A 16,876-nucleotide genomic window follows, 5' to 3' on the forward strand; every position below is an offset into this window, starting at 1 on the left:
CAAAACAAAACATTTTGAGAGGGGTGCATGACTTCAAGAAACCAGTCTCTCTACTATGATTTAGCACAGTGTCTTCATCTTTATGGCTGAGGCATGAGGTTGATGGGCAGAGGTTAAATCATGAACTCTTTGTCAGGGCCCAAGAATTAGGAGGAATTAAGATTTTCCTGCTCCATTCAACCCAAAATGTGATTACTGGGTAAAACTGGCAAATAAACTTTGTTTTGATCATTATTGCTTTATTTTAATATGGTTTGAAAAATGTATCTAGTAGTGGTTTGTCATTTATGGTGAGGATATAAAATTTCCTACCTAAGTAAAGGTGTTTAGGGTTAAACAAAGGATAGGGCTTCCCTTGTGGCTCAGCTGGTAAAGAATCTGCCCAAAATGTGGGAGACCTGGGTCTGATCCCTGGGTTGGGAAGATCCGCTGGAGAAGGGAAAGGTTACCCAGTATTCTGGCCTGGCGAATTCCATGAACTATATAGTCCATGGGGTCACAAAGAGTCAGACACGACTGAGTGCCTTTCATTTTCGCTTTCACTTTCAAAAGATAGGGACTTACCTGGCAGTCCAGTGGTTAGGAATTCACACTTGCAGTGCAAGAGGCGCCGGTTTAATCCCTGGTTGGGGAACTAAGATCCCATATGCTGTGTGGTGTGGGCAAAAATAGATAAATAAAAATTGAAAAAGATAAATTGACTTAAGGAAAATATTAAGTGAGTGACAGCCTGAGTACTATGTTTGAGTGCTCTGTGGCTAAAGTCTTGGAACACTTTTGCCTAAAGTTTGGAGTACCATGTGGATCGCCTATCCAACAGCCTTTCCTAACCCTCACCCTCTTCTTTCTGGCAAAGGCCACCTCTCAGTATAGACGTTGAAGATGCCTGCTGCTTCTTTCTCAGGCTCCTTTGTAGCTAGTGAGTGAGCACGTGACCCAGTTCTGCTCAGTGGGACCTGAGGGGAAGTCTGGGCAGGGCTTCTAGGAAAGACTTTCCTTTCTGATCAAGGAAGATATTCCTTTCTTTGTTCTAGTGGACGTTTTTGAGTGAGCACATAATGCATGGAGTTGTGGCAATCCTTCGGGTCAATGAGAAAGCTATGACTGATATCCTGAGCAGGGCCGAGTGGAAGAGTTAAAGGAAGCTGGGTCATGGATGACATTGATGAACTGCTGAGCCCACGCTGAGTTCTCTTATGCTCAGACTGTGTGTATGAGATAAGAAGCACCTCTTATTGGTAAAGTCTCACAGTGTAGGGTATTCTTTTCCATGCAGTTGAAACTGTCCTGGACCTTCTACCATGCACACTCTGCTGCTGGACCAGTCATGGACTCTGTGCATCTGTCACCCCTACTTCTCTTATTTTGCTCCTGCCTTGGTTCACCTTCCTGGAATTTTCCCCATTGGCTTTGTCTCCCACTGGTCCTGTCTTGATCACTTAGACTTGACAGCTGATCTCAGCTTGCTCGAAGTGGGTAGTCACTGCCTTCCGTTGTTACACGTGCTCTTGTTGGCCTTCTAATAGTGGTCATCTGCCATTTTGCTGCAAATCAGGGGCAGGCCATGCACCCTCTAGAGCTGATACTGCAGTTGTTTTGCTTGTGGACTGTGCTATTTGGGTTTAAGAACTCCAGGCAACAGAGAACAACCAAAACCCTCACAGGCCTGTTTTGTTCTCTCAGATCACACTCCCTGACCCTTTTAGTGCAATCCCTTCCTGTGTCCCCAGGAGAGAAGGTAAGTTTGGGGGACAGCCTGCTTCTATTATGCAGCTCTGAATGTTCATGCAGACCGAGGCATGATACTCAGAGAGCAGCCAGGAGGATGCTGTTTCCCATAGCCCCTCTTTATTCCTTGGCTTTTTATGTTGCCTGAGGGAGAAAGAGCTCAAACTGTTTTATGTGGAAAGGGAAATTTTGGTCCCTGAAACTGAAAAGCTCGACCCAGTGAATCAAGGTGGCGAAATGAGATTCTTTAGGGATCTCTTTCTCCACTTCTTGGGTCAGTTTTCTTCTATCATGGTTCCTGTTTCAAGAAGGCTTTTCTCCTATGGGAGCATGCTGGCTGTGGTACCTTTAGTCTTCATATCTTGTCAGTGCTGCAATTCTAGGGACAAGAGCTGAGGTCTCAGTAAATCCTGGGTCATATATAACTGAGGATGGTTATGCTGATTGGCAGGCCTGGTTAGGGGCTTACCACTGGAGAGGTCTGAGAGTGGGAGAGAGGCGGTCGGTCCCTCGGAGGAAAATTAGAGAAGCAGTGTTGTGTACTGGTTAAACTTACACTATGGATGGAGCCAGCATTTCGAGGCTCTGATGTGCTTGACCTTGGGCAAAGTACTTCAGTCTGTTTATGCTTTAGATTGCTCATTTGAAAATGAATAAAACAATCATTCCTACCTAATAACCTTGCTAGGAGTATCTGGTGTGTATGTTTAGGACAGTGTCTGGTACATACTGAAGATGATAATGACAATGGTAATGAATAACAGTGAATGTGTGCTGGGTAGACAGTGAGGACAGATGTCTGCCAGGTAAGTCTGATGAATGAATAGGTCCTCTGCCTGCCACCTGGCAGTCATCCTTCCTAGGCATGTGTAGGCGCCATAAGTTGTAGGGGCCCCTGCTCTGTGTGAATGGAATGGTGTAGCCATTCATTGCCTTGGGCACGAGGAGAGTAGGGAGTCCTCCCTGCAGCCGGCGTGCATAGGATTTGGCAGCCGATCTCTGGACACAGTTCCAAGAAGGCCGGTTGGCACCGAGGATGATGAATTGGTCCAGACTCCTGAACTGGGTTGACTTGGTTCATTGACCTTTTTCTGTCCATGGTTGGAGACATGATTAAATATCTGGCCACACCTGTTCGCCTACCTGGCCAGGCTCTCTGAGGCTCATGCAGATCAGGAGGGGTGCCCTCCTCTTGTATGACCTTGGAGGAGCAGGTATGCAGCGAGCTCATGGAGTAGAAAAGCGCTGCCTCCATCTGTGAAAAAGGAATTGTTCTTTTTGTCTTCTGCCCCCTGCTATTCCAAGTCCAACCTAAGTTGAGGAATATTCTGGGTATTAGTAGATCTTTGTGTGGTTGGCAGCCTTCTAGGTCTCCATCATGGCATATTAGGCAACCTGAGGGAATTTTGTGAATCAAGCTCTGTCCTGGTGAAGCCAGCTGCTGACCCAACCATTCAGTGCCAGTGGGAATAGACAATTCATATGGGCACCCACCACTGGGGGACCTCAAAACGTGGCAGAGTTCCTGGGTGGTACTTCTGATCATCTGTAGGGATCCTGCTGGTTCTGAGGTCTTCTCAGAATGAGAAAGAGAAGACTTGCCTCTGAGGGGTTGGACTAGGATAAGTCAAGTGAGGGACTTGCCCTGGGCACAAAGATTAAGGGATTCTTGCTTGTGTCTGCCTGGTGGCTGGATGATCTAGCCTGGCCCCATTCACATGATTGGCAGTGAGCTGGCTGTTGGCCTAGGTGCCTTGATTCTCCTCCACATGGCTTCTCATCCTCCAGCTGACCAGCTCTGGTTTGTTCACATGGTGGTTTCAGGGTTCCAAGAAGAGCAAATAAGCACATCCCGATGCACCAGTGCTTTTCCAGCTCATGCATCATGTTTGATAATGTCCCACTGGACCAAGTAGTCTCATGTTATTGTTCAGTAGCTCAGTCGTGTCTGACTCTTTGCGACCCCATGGACTGTAGTCTGCCAGGTTCCTCTGTCCATGGTATTCTCCCGGCAAGAATACTGGAGTGGGTTGCCATTTCCTACTCCAAGGTATCTTCCTGGACCAGGGATCAAATCTGTGTCTCCTGCATTGGCAGGCGGATTCTTTACCACTGAACCACCAGGGAAGCCCCTAAGTAGTCTCATAGCTAAGCCCAAATTCAAGTGGTAAAGAAACAGACTTCACTCATCATGGGAGGGAAAGAATCTCTGGTCAAGCTACTGCAGATCATGTTGACTCAGGTGGTCACTGTGAAACAGAATCCCTGGAGGCCATCACACTGGACTTCATAAAGGACTCTCAGGTCTCACGGTGGTTTAGAGAGTCAGACAGCCTTAGTAGGACAACAGACCTCATGTATTCCCTGCCCCGGTCCCTGACTGACTTAGCCCCCTCCATCTACAAATGGAAAGTTGGGCAGTTTATGGATCACTCCCAGAGACAATGGGCTTCCCAGGTGGCTCAGTGGTAAAGATTCCTCTTGCCAATGCGGGAGATGCAGGAGACAAAGGTTTGATCCCTGGTTTGGAAAGTTCCCCTGGAGGAGGAAATGGCAACCCACTCCAGTATTGCCTGGAGAATTCCATGGACAGAGGAGCCTGGTTGGCTACCGTCCATGGGGTCACAAAGAATCAGACACAACTGAGCGACTGAGTCACACACACACCACCCAGAGAAAATGGTGGTTAAGGATGTGGACTCTGAAGTCAGTCATACGTGAGTTCAGGTCCTGACTCTGTCAGTTACACATGAGATGATCTTAGATGTGTCTTTTTCCTTCCCTGTGGCTCAGTTTCCTTATCCACAAACTAGGATGTTAGTACCAACCACATAGATCTGTTGTAATAATTTAAAAAAAAAACCTTAAAATGAAAAAGAGCTAACTACACCAGCATCAAAAGGATTAGCCACAGATGGATTAAGAAGCCCTTGTGTAAAGCACTCAGCAGTGTGCACAGGTCCTAAGCCTTTGGTGCAGGTAGCTGATGGCATTTCCATTAATCTCCCTAATCATGGATGTACTGATAGTTCTCTCCATTCCCCCACCTACACCATGCACTTGTGTTTTCATTTCCATTGTGTGAGTGCTAAGTCACTCAGTCGTGTCTGACTCTTTGCAACCCTGTGGACTGTAGCCCACCAGGCTCCTCTGTCCATGGGATTCTCCAGGCAAGAATACTAGAGTGGGTTGCCATGCCCTCCTCCAGGGGATCTTTCTGACCCAGGGATTGAACCTGAACCTTTTACATCCCCTGTATTTGCAGGCGGGTTCTTTACCACTAGCATCTGGGAAGCCTGGGAATCCCTTCCATTTCCATTACTTTATACAAAACCTGAAATTTTGCAATGCAATGCTGAGGAAAAGAACCTAGATTTTCAGCCAGAAAACTTGGTGTCAAAATACAGTGCTGAAGTTTCCAGCTCCACTGATCTTGGTAAAATTATTTCAGTTCTGTGATCTTTAGTTTGTGTCTTTAAAATGGGGCAAATAATACATAAATCATAGGTTTGGGGTGAGTATTCAATGAAAAGCTACTTGAATCACATCCAGAATAGTGTCTGGCACAAAGAAGGCACTCGGAAAATGGTTCCTAAATTATGATTAATCCCTGGAGGAGTCTCTCCTACTCAAGAAGGGATGCAGGTTACATTCTGACCTGCCAAGGAATAATAGCTAATAATAGCTAACTTTCTTGAGCAGAGGTTCTGCGCCAGGCATTACAAAAGTATAAAAGGACTCTTTAGCTGGTTCATCTAAAGATAATTTCTCCAGCATTTTATGGTTTTAGGAATAATAATTTCTTATCATTCATGGTCAAAGTACCAAATAAAACTCATTGTTATGCGCTGTACCTTCCTGATTCCATCACTAAATCAGGTCAGTGAAAGATGCAGGCAGTAATGTTGAGTATATCGTTTTGTGTTTCTTAATCAAGTCTTACTTTATGAAGAAATATATTAAAAATGATAAATCATGCATTAGATGTTGAAGACTTAATAAAAGAGAAATAAAGGAAAATCTAAAAAGAATATATAAAATTCACGTATTGAAAGAATATGCATATAAATGCTAATGGTTTTGAAAATCTGGTTGAAAGGGATGATTCTCCAGGAAATTTTAAATTGGCAATTTTATCTCAAGAAGAAATTGAAAACCATAACAGGCAAATAATCGAGAGAAATGAGAACATTGCTTTTCTTCTCCCAAAGCTCCAGAATAATAGGCTTCATGGGTAAATTATTTTAAACTTTAGAAGAATGAAGAATTTCTCTTCATTTGATTTGATTTTGATTTTCATAACAGTGAGCCTGTTGTCTTAAAATATCTTTGTTTCCTTTTTGTGACATGCTTTACTTTTTTATTGAAGTATAACTGATGGATAATATTATGTAAATTACAGGTATACAATATAATGCTTCACAATTTTAGAGGTCATACTTCATTTATGTGTGTGTGTGTGTGTGTGTGTGTGTGCGCGCACGCACGCGCTAAGTTGCTCAGTTGTGTCCGACTCTTAGCAACCCCATGGGCTGTAGCTGGCTAGGCTTCTTTGTCCATGGGGGTTCTCCAGGCAAGAATATTGGAGTGAGTTGTGATGCCCTCCTATATCTTCCCAACCCAGGGATCAAACCCAGATCTCCCACATTGCAGGCAGATTCTTTACCATCTGAGCCACCAGGGAAGCCCATGAATACTGGAGTGGGTAGCCATTCCCTTCTCCAGGGGATCTTCCTAACCCAGGAATCGAACCAGGGTCTCCTGCATTGCAGGTGGATTCTTTACCAGCTGAGCTACCAGGGAAGCCCATACTCCATTTATAGTTATTATAAAATATTGGCTATATGCCCTGTCTTGTACAATATATCCTTGTAGCTTATCTTATACCTAATCTGTTCATTTTAAACTATATCAAATTATAGAGAGAAAGTAAATGTTCACAATTTGAAAAAATCAAAAGTGAGGTAAAGCCAACTCAGATTGGTACTAGGTAAAGAGATTGGCTCATGGGAAGGACATTGAGAAGAATTAAGAGCTTCAGGGATAAGAGTCTCAGACACTAAAACTGAGGATACAATACTTGTAAGATGCTTTCTCATTATTGGCTGTATCAGTCAGCTTTGCTGCGTAACAAACCATTCCAAAATTTAGTGGCTTAAGACATTTATTACGTCCCGTGATTGTACAGGCCTCTTGGGTCATTCTTCTGATCTGGGTCTATTCAGCTGATCACTGCTGAGCTCTCTCGTGCACTTGGTCAGCTGTGACTTGCCTGGTGTGGGATCACCTAGGGTGGCCTCAGGCACGTGATTGACACTTGGCAGCCTCTTGACTGGGGCCCTTTGTTCCTCCTCCTCCATGTGGTCTCCTTTCCTCCATTAGTTTAGGTTCATCTGCGCACTGGTCTCAGGGTTCCAAGCACCGCAAGAAGGAAAACCCCCACAGCATGGGTGTCTTCCAAGCTTTTATTTGTGTCACAGTGGTTGTGGCCAAGATCAGATTTGGGGTGGAAAAACAGACTTCACCTCTGGATGGTAGGGGCTGCAAAGTCTCGTTGTAGAGAAGCACGTGGGAAGTGGGGACTTGTGGCCATTTTGCAGTCTACCATTTTGCAGCTGGCCCTCGTCTGCTGTGCCAGCTGTCTCCTTGGTCCTTCCAGATCATCTCTGCTTTCTCCTTGAGAGACTGACTTGCAAGGGATGCATCAGTGGGGGTTCCCTTACTCTCTGACTTCTAGCTGGGCTTAAGACGAGGGATTGATAGGAGACTGGAGGGTGAGCCCAGGGTGTTTGTCATGAGGTCTTCTTGGCTTTACCCTTTGACAGTGTTCCCCTCCTAAGGCAGTCTGCAGCTGTTCCCTCCCAAAAACACCTCGACACAGTCTCCCTTCCTGGCTTCCAGGAGGCCTCTACTCTCTTCTCTTGTCCCTCTGCTTGTACTGGCCCTCAGTCACTGCACCCTCCCTCTGGGTTTCTCAACAGCATGCCCACACTTTTCTAAACAGTCCTTTTATGAAACCTGCCTTAAACTCTCCTAATCTGAATATGCCATTTGTTTTCCTGCCAGGACCCCAGCTGACTTGTCCTTGCTTTATTTGCTCCTACTGGAGACAGGACGTGCCTGTAAATGTCTGACGACATGGTTGTAGTTGACCCTAGGGAGAGATGGAAGCCCTAGTTGACACAGTGGCCTTCTTTCTTCCTGCATTCATAAATCAGTCCCAGAAAAGGGTTCTGATTGGTTGGTCCTCAGTTGTTAGGGGAATGAACTCTTATAGTTTACCAGGTCTGGACCATCTAGCATCCCTCTGACTCAGAGAACAACATATAAGAAGAAGGAATGGGAGACTTGGAGGAGCTGACAAAATAAATAGCTGCCACACTTTATTATTATAAGCTATCTTGACCATGGTAACCAGCATAACCCAATAAGGCTGGCTCACAAAACTAAACTGTAGTAAACTTAGAGTGTAAATTTAAAGATCCTAAATAAGACATGTAATACTATTTAATTCTTGGCATAGACTTACTGGTTCAAGTAGACTTTTTTAAAATGAAAGAAACAATTTAGAGATAGAAAATAATGAAAAATTTTGGTTAATATAACAAAATATAGGAACAAGATAAAAATTAGCCAAGGAACTGTGAAATCTTGGAAGAAAAATTTCAGTTTATCAGTTGCCTGTGCATGTGTACTCAGTCGCGTCTGACTCTTTGCGACTCCATGGACGGTAGCCTCTGCCAATACAAGTCTCCAGGCAAGAATACTGGAGTGGGTTGCCATTTTCTTCTCCAGGAATCTTCCCAACCTAGGGACTGAACCTGTGTCTTCTGCATTGTAGATGGATGTTTTACTGCTTGAGCCATCAGGAACTAACCCAGCGTAAGTGGGCTGAAATTCTCTACTAAAAGGCAAAGACTAATCAGACTGGAGAAATATATAATTCTAGGCATTGTACAAAAGAAATGTATTAGGTTAAAAATAAAAGAGTCAAAGATATAGCGCCCCCCCCCCAAAAATACACGTACATGTGGAACATGATCTTAATAGTAATATCAAAAGAAATAGGATTCAAAGTAAAAAGCATAAACAGGAGTAAGAGGGGGAAAGTGCACTCTGATATATTACTGGTGATATGAATGTAAATGAATATTGGGTTGGCCAAAAAGTTCGTTTGAATTCTTCTGTAAGATGTGATGAAAAACCCAAATGCACTTTTTGGCCAACCCAATGTAATCTTCCTCAAGAGATAATTACCAACATGTATCAAAAGCCTTAATGACCTTTTTAGTCTAAGAATTTTGCTAAGAAATTATTTAAGGATATGTGTATATATTTACAAAAAATTGGAAGCAATCTAAAAGGCTGGAAATTAGGGTTTATGTAAATAAAACATATCCGTGTGACAGGAGGCTGCGTGGTGATTTAAATGTTACAATGTCTGGGTGATGGGAATGTTCTTTCTGTGTCTTGTTGAGTAGGCGGCTATATACATGCACACTGTATTCAAAACTCATGAAACTGTGTGCTTAAAAGAGGGAGGGGCATATATACCTATGGCTGATTCATGTTGAGGTTTGACAGAAAGCAACAAAATTCTGTAAAGCAATTATCCTTCAATTAAAAAATAAGTTAATTTAAAAAAGAAAAGAAAGTCTGTGCATTACTGTATGTCAATGATACTTCAATAAAGTCACCTGATTAAAATGTTATTGACATAGGACTATGTAGTCATTATGAAGAAAACAGACAACAAAGCCCATATATGGCATGATATGTCTACAAACATACACTCATGTGAAAACACAAGGCCACATTTTCTGAACACATTTTGATGTCCCCTTGTCAATTCTTCTCAGTATCTTATTCCAGACTGCTGGCAGAACTCTGAAGATCACTTTGGGAATTTCTGTAACTGTTTCCTGTGATCTTGTTTTTGGTGCCACTTCACCTCCAGCCTGGACTCAGGCTTCCTTCCTGCTTAATTTGATTAAAATCAAACCTGAGTGAAGGCTTGGGTATAACTGTAAGTAACTATAGTTGCTTCTGGATGTGGTCACTCTTAAGATACTCCATCAGCTGGGAGCCAGCTCAGTCCCCCACATGGGCCTCTTCAGGTGCTCCTGGTAAGATTCTGGCCCCACTGGTGGACTCACCTTTGGCCCCCAAGGAGGGAGGTCCTAGCTCTGCCAGTCTGAGTTTCACTCACTTCCTGCCTCAGCACCAGTGGAGTCGGACAGCCCTGTCTTCAGATAAAGGGCCCACCTCCTCTTCCTTGGCATTGTCTGGTCTCTCTGGCTCCGAGAAAGCCATGTACCAGTTGGCTGCACTCTTCTCAAAGCCTGGGTTGCTTAGTCTTACATAACTCCAGGCAGGGACACCCCACCATTCCGTTCTGCTGATGCTCCAAGGCTATCTGGCTCTTCGAGGAGGTGAAGCAACAGTTAGGGTTGAACATCCCTCTTGGCATCATAGTACGATCGCGTCATCACCTGATAGCAGAACTCATTTGTATCTCTCAAGGATAAATAGTACCAGGGGCAATTCAGTCTATAAACACTGCAGACTCTCTCTCATCTATCTACTACCTATCTAAGTCTGGCAGGGCACCAGGACTATTATTTATTACTTAACACTGTAGTCTATAACTTCTACATTCACGATGAAAGTGTTCAATAATTAGGGTGCATGTTCCAAATGAGAAAAGAACAGTTTACAAGGCAGAGTCTGAGAGTTGACCTGACTTGCTCAAAGGCTAGGCTTCCATTTAACATTTAAAGAGCTATTATATAGATTTTTGATGTAACTTCGGAAGACAGAAACAGGCCTGAGGACCATCTGTGCAGGCTGAGGAAGAACAGTCTAAACTGACTCACTGGTTCCTATTTAAGAATATTAACATCTCATCCCAGTAGAACAAAGACCAGTTGTCACCAGTTGTAGAGGGGATGGATATCTGTAGTAGGTGTGGGTTTCTTCCACAGTTCTTTTACTAATGTTGTTTGGTTACATGCAGCAGAGCCACTTTGAGTTAGCTTAAATATCTACCTGCCAATGCAGGAGATGCAAGAGATATGGGTTTGATCCCTGGGTCAGGAAGATCCCCTGGAGTAGGAAATGGCAACCCACTCCAGTATTCCTACCTGGAAAATCCCAGGGACAAAGGAGTCTGGCAGGTGCAGTCCAGGGGTTTGCAAAGAGTTGGACACCACTGAACCACGGAGCACACACAAACACAGTGAAATTTATTGAAAAAGGTATAACGTACTTTAGAGAACTGGAGGAAACTTCCCCAAACAACCAAATCAGTTGTATCTGGTTCTTGTGTTGCTTTGGCCCTAAATTCAAATTCCAGAAGAAGAAACATTATTCTCTGAAGCTTAAGTTACTTAACCAGCCCTTTTCTTGGGCTTTTAAAGTCTTCCCTCTTTAGGGAACTAAATACGTTGGGGTGGGTGGCTTTTTGAAGGAGAATTGAGACACTTATGCCTCATCACTGAGGCAGAGATGTTTGCAGGTCAAAACAACACATGTCCACTACAATTTCTCAATGCTACTTTGCAGAATACAGACAGGTTGAATGCTTAAGGAGTATTTGGGTAGCCCACTCAGAACAGACCTCAGCTAAAGAGATACAGACAAGGGTCTGGGGATCTGCATTTTGATGTCCTTTGGGTAATTCTCCTGGGGAGCCAAGTTTGGAAGCCAGCAAAAGGTCCTATCTCAGAAGGTTCTGAACCAGAATGGTGGGGTTTGAATTCAAGGTTTGCCACTAACTAGCTGAGTAAATAATCTTGGGCTCGTTACCTAACTTCTCTGCCTCAGTTTTCTCATCTGTAAGAAGAGGATAAAATAGCATCCTCCTAACAAGGTTCAGGCAAGGATTAAATGAGTTAATCCATGTTGAGGGTTTCTCACCGTGCCTGGCAAATAGTAAGTGGTAGTTAATATTGCTACCACCAGTGGTCCCTTTGAATCTTAGAATGTGAGTTTAAGATTGGAAAAGACCCTGATGCTGGGAAGGATTGAAGGTGGGAGGAGAAGAGGACGACATAGGATGAGATGGTTGGATGGCATCACTGACTCAATGGACATGAGTTTGAGTAAGCTTCCCTGTCCATCACAGGGAAGCCTGGCATGCTGCAGTCCATGGGGTCGCAAAGAGTTGGAGACAACTGAGCGACTGAACTGAACTGAGAGCCTTATTTTTGGCATGGTATGCATCCATCTTGCTTGCCACAAAATGGATACACAAAGGCACCTCCCATGAGCTGGTTGAGGGGGAAAGTCTAACGAAAATGATGGTCATGTGCTGAAATGCAGTTCTTTTGTCGGTGAAATGAATTCTGCCCAGTTCTTCTCCCATTTGCCATGTGCCACTGATGGCATCCGCAGTGCGGGGCCTGCGTGTAAAGGTCAGAGCGAATTGCTTCTCTGCAGCCCTCTGTCCCTCACTGTCAGAAAGACACAGAACTTCGTGCTGTGGAGGAGGAAGCACGTCCCCAGTGTGCAGCGTCTGGAGGATGGAAAGAGCTGTTTCTCCGGTGCACAAAGACGAGAGGTGCTGAGACTAAATGAGGCAGGCATGTCCTGTCTTATGAATGATTTTTGACTTCTCCTGCCTAAGGGGAGGGACCGGCCTCAGAGGCTGATAAAGGCAATTTCCCAGAAGACCTCAGCCTGTGGAGGCTGCAGACGGTGGGGGAAATAGAGCATTCAAAGGTAGCTGACCCAGAAAGAGACATCCCTCACATGAAAGGCGCTGGTCCTGGAGTCAGAAAGGCTCTGCCTCCAACTCCAGTGGTCTGGACTCCTGGGATGTCCGAGTAGCAATGTTTTACTTAAATAATAATATCCAAGAGCTAGCATTCATAGATAAGATTCTGTCTTAAGCACTTTCCGTAGAATCCTTTTTTTTTTTTTTTTTTTTTAAGAATCTTTCTTTATCCTTTGTTACACTCTAGGAGGTGAATTCCATTGTTGTCAGCCCCATTTTACAGATAAGGAAACTGAGGCTCTGAAGAGACTGAGGGACTTGCCCAGGGTCCCATGACCAGTGAGTAGCTGAGCCAGGATTCCCACCCAGGCAGTCTGGCCCAGCTCCTGTTCTTACCCAGCACCCAGGCTGCCTCGTTACTTCAGCCCCGTTCACTTGGAAAAGCTAACTGAAGCAGACAGCCCTTTTCTCCAGAACCGCCTTCCCAGATCCGCGCCCCCAGAGACTGTCTGACCTCGTGGCCTGGGTTCCGCTGGGTCCAGCTACACATGGACACCTACCCCAAACTGGACCCATCAGACTCCTTCTTCCAAGAATTTAGAATCTGGATTCAGAGGCGCTGCTTTTAGTCCGGGCTGGTCACACGGTTTTTGCAAACTGTTTCTTGTACAGGAAAGGGTCCATCTTGATGAATTTTCACACAGTGAACATTTCTCTGTAACCAGAACCCCAGAAGCCCTCCTGTGCACCCTTGTCATCCCTATATCTCCAGCCCCTTCCATCAAGGTAGCCACTACCCAGGCCAGTGGCCGTTTACTTGCTTGCTTTATTTTATTGAGCTGTTTAGTTTTATTTTATTTCATTTTATTGTGGAGAGAACACAACATCTGATCTACCCTCTTAATACACTTAAGGTTTTTTTTAAAGTCTTTGTTGAATTTGTTACAATATTGCTTCTATTGTTTTTCTGTTCTGTTTTTTTGGCCCAGAGGCCTGGGGGATGTTAGCTCCCTGACCAGGGATTGAACCTGCACCCCCTGTGTTGGAAGGTGAAGTCTTAACCACTGGACCACCAGGGAAGTCCCTCTTAATACACTTAAAAAAACATTTATTGATTGATTGATTTCTGCTTGTGCTGCTTGGGCTTTTCTCTAGCTAGGAGGAGCGGGGGCCACTCTCCACTTGTGGTGCTCAGGCTTCTCACTGCGGTGGCTTCTCTTGTTGTGGGGCCCAGGCTGTAGGGCACGCAGGCCCAGTAGATGCAGCTCCCGGGCTCTAGAGCACATGCTCAGTAGTTGTACACAGGCTCCGTTGCTCCATGGCACATGGGATCTTCCAGGATCAGGGATCGAACCTGTGTCTCCTGCATAGGCAAGTGGGTTTTGTTTTTTTTTTTAACCACTAAGTCACCAGGAAAGCCCCCCTCTTAAACTCTTAAGTGTATGATACAGTATTGTTTACTGCAGACAGTGGGGTGCAGATCTCTAGAGCTCACTCATCTTACTTTACATTGATTAGTAATTCCCCCATTTTCCCTACTCCAACTTCTAGGACCCATCATTCCACTCTTTGATTCTGTGAATTTGGTATGATTGGAATTATGTAGTATTTGTCTTTCTGTGTCTGGTTTATTTCACTTGGCATAATGTCCTCACAGTTTATCCGTGTTGTTCCATGTTGCAGTGTATCGTTCCTTTTTAAGCATGAGTAATAGTCCACTGTATGTATATACCCTGTCTTCTTTATCCATTCATCTGTATGCATTCAGTTTGTTTCCTCACCAGTGAATAATGATGCAGTGAACACAGGAGTTGTAAAGTCTCTCTAAGATCCTGATTTCAGTTATTTTTGGATAAATACCCATAACTGGAATTGCTGGATCATATGGTATTTCTCTTTTTTACTTTTTGAGCCGTCTCTAAACGGGCTAAGGACTTGAGTAGACATTTATCTGAAGACATACAGGTGGGTAACTGGTATCTGAAAAGATGCTCAGTATTCATCAGAAAATTCAAATCAAACCGCCAGTGAGACCTCACACCTGACAGGTTGGCTATTATCAAAACAAACTCCGAAGAAAAGTGTTGGTGAGGGCATAGAGAAACCCTTGCTCACTCTTGGTGGAAATGCAAAATAGTGCAGCCGCTATAGAAGGAGAGTGCCTGCTTTGAACTCCGTACACGTGGAGAGACCCTCTCCTGTGTCCGGCTGCCTTCCTTGATGTTTTGTTTATGGCCACGTGACTGTGAAAGGGTCCATGCATTCATCAGGATGTCTCACTTCAAAGCCAGCCAGGACCGGGCACGTAAGTAAATGAGTCAAGTGTGTGATAACAGGGACATTGCATCTAGAGTGTGTGCACTCTGTCTGAAACGGGCAGCTCCTTTTTTTTTTTTTTTTTTAATTCCTGTTCTTTAAACAACTAAGATCCAGGTTTTCCAATTTTTTTAAAGAGACGTCTGAATCCCCCAAATGTGGGTGGTGACAGATAGTTCGAGAACGACATGTATGGTGTATTTAAAAAAACATGATTGGACTGGATTCCATTCTGAATATTTTGTCGTTCAGTTGCTAAGTTGTCTCCAACTCTTTGCAATCCCATGGACTGTTATCCCTGCCCACCCTGCCAGGCTCCTCTGTCCATGGGTTTCTCTAGGCAAGAATACTGGAGTGGATTGCCATTTCCTTTTACATGGGATCTTTCAGACCAGGGATCAAACCCATGTCTCCTGCATTGGCAGACGAATTCTTAAGCAGTGAAGTCCTCATCCTGTCTACCACCAGTTTATAACCTCTGAAGGTGGGAACTGTCGGTGGAAGGTCATGTCTCATGTCCCCAGCCTAGTCAATGAAGAGAGTAGGAAAAATATAGTCACCTGATTAAGGAAATTGCTGCTGCAGCATCCCCCTGCTGATTGAACTCTCTGTGTCCAATGGGACCTGCGGCGGGGTTGGGGTGTAGTGTTTTGGAGGTGGGGTATCTGGCAGCTGCTTGCTTCTCCTACATGCAGTCTTCAAGGGGAATCATTCATCATTCCATATATTTATTAAGTGCCTGCTGCTGCCAGGGACTGCTCGGCAAGGATTCAACTCAGCTTTCTATATTTGTTCGGTTACCCCCACCCTGCATCAGACCTTGCCATCCTTTTTGAATAGGGAGACCTGGGCCATGATGCCTTTCCCTCAATTCAAGCCTCACCTTTTCTATATATTGAGAAACATTTCAAGAGTTTTTGTCTTTTACTTGGCACCTTCCCCTGATTTTCTGGGCTGAAATAGATTCTCCTATTTTTAAACAGTTCCTTCTGGTACTTTCAGCAGTAGTTTGGAGGTAAGAGTAGAGTGAAATGTTCAGGTTCAGGTTTCTGGTCCTGCTTGTTGTTTGAAAGTATGGACGCTGGAGCCAGCCTGCCTGGGTTCAAATCTTGGCTGCGTGACTCTGGATAAACCGCTTAACTGCTCTGGGCCCCAGTTGCTTCATTTTTACGATGAGGACAATAATCTATCTACTGTGTGGGGATGCTGTGTGAAATAAGTTGGTTCATGCAAAGAGCTTAAAACAGCGCCTTGCATGTTATGTAAGTGTTTGCTTGACTCAGAATCTTGGACCTGTTTGCGTTCAAACTCAGCCCATCGGTTCTGACTCTCCTCTGATTCTGCATCTCAGCCCTTCCTTGTGCAATTCTCTGCCTTTGATCCTCTTCCCCCCTTAACTGTGGATCTCCAAAATTCTCCTGAGCGTGGGTCAATTCTTGGGCCTCTTCTGTGTTCCTAGACTTTCCCCACCCTCATACTCTCTGCATTGCTTTGTACCTCCTACATAATAATCAAAGCTAACATTTACAGGCGTACCTTGGAGATACCGTGGGTTAAGTTCCAGACCACCAGTAATGCAAATATCGCATGGATTTTTTTATTTTCCATTGAATGTAGAAGTTACGTTCATACTCTATGGTATTCCTATTAAGTATGCAGTAGTATTATGTCTAAAAAACAATGAAGTGAGTGTTAGTTGCCCAGTCGTGTCCAACTCTTTGTGATCCCATGGACCGTGGCCTGCCAGGCTCCTCTGTCTATGGGATTCTCCAGGTAAGAATACTACCATGCCCTTCTCCAGGGGATCTTCCCAACCCAGGGATTGAACCCAGATCTCCCTCATTGCAGGGGAATTCTTTATCATCTGAGTCAGCAGGGTAGCCCCCCCCCCCCCAAAATGTACATATCTTAATTTTAGAATATGTTATTGCTAAAAAATGCTATCATGGGAGCCTTCAGCAGGCCGTAATCGTTTTGTGGGTGGAGGGTTTGAAATATCGTGAGAATTATCAAAATGTGACAGAGACAGAAAGTGAGCAAATGCTGTTGGAAGAATGGCGCCGATAGACTTGCTTGATGCAGGATTGCCACAAACCTTCAATATGTAAGAAACTT

At 44.5% G+C, this 16,876-nt stretch overlaps 1 protein-coding gene across 3 annotated transcripts in view; it reads left to right on the forward strand.

The window, feature by feature from the left end:
- PRKCB (protein kinase C beta) overlaps positions 1 to 16,876 on the forward strand; it is a 367,525-nt gene that overhangs the window by 163,237 nt on the left and 187,412 nt on the right. The window lies entirely within an intron of this gene.

The sequence above is a fragment of the Dama dama genome, chromosome 10 (genome assembly GCF_033118175.1).
Source record: "Dama dama isolate Ldn47 chromosome 10, ASM3311817v1, whole genome shotgun sequence".
Taxonomy (NCBI): Eukaryota; Metazoa; Chordata; class Mammalia; order Artiodactyla; family Cervidae; genus Dama; species Dama dama.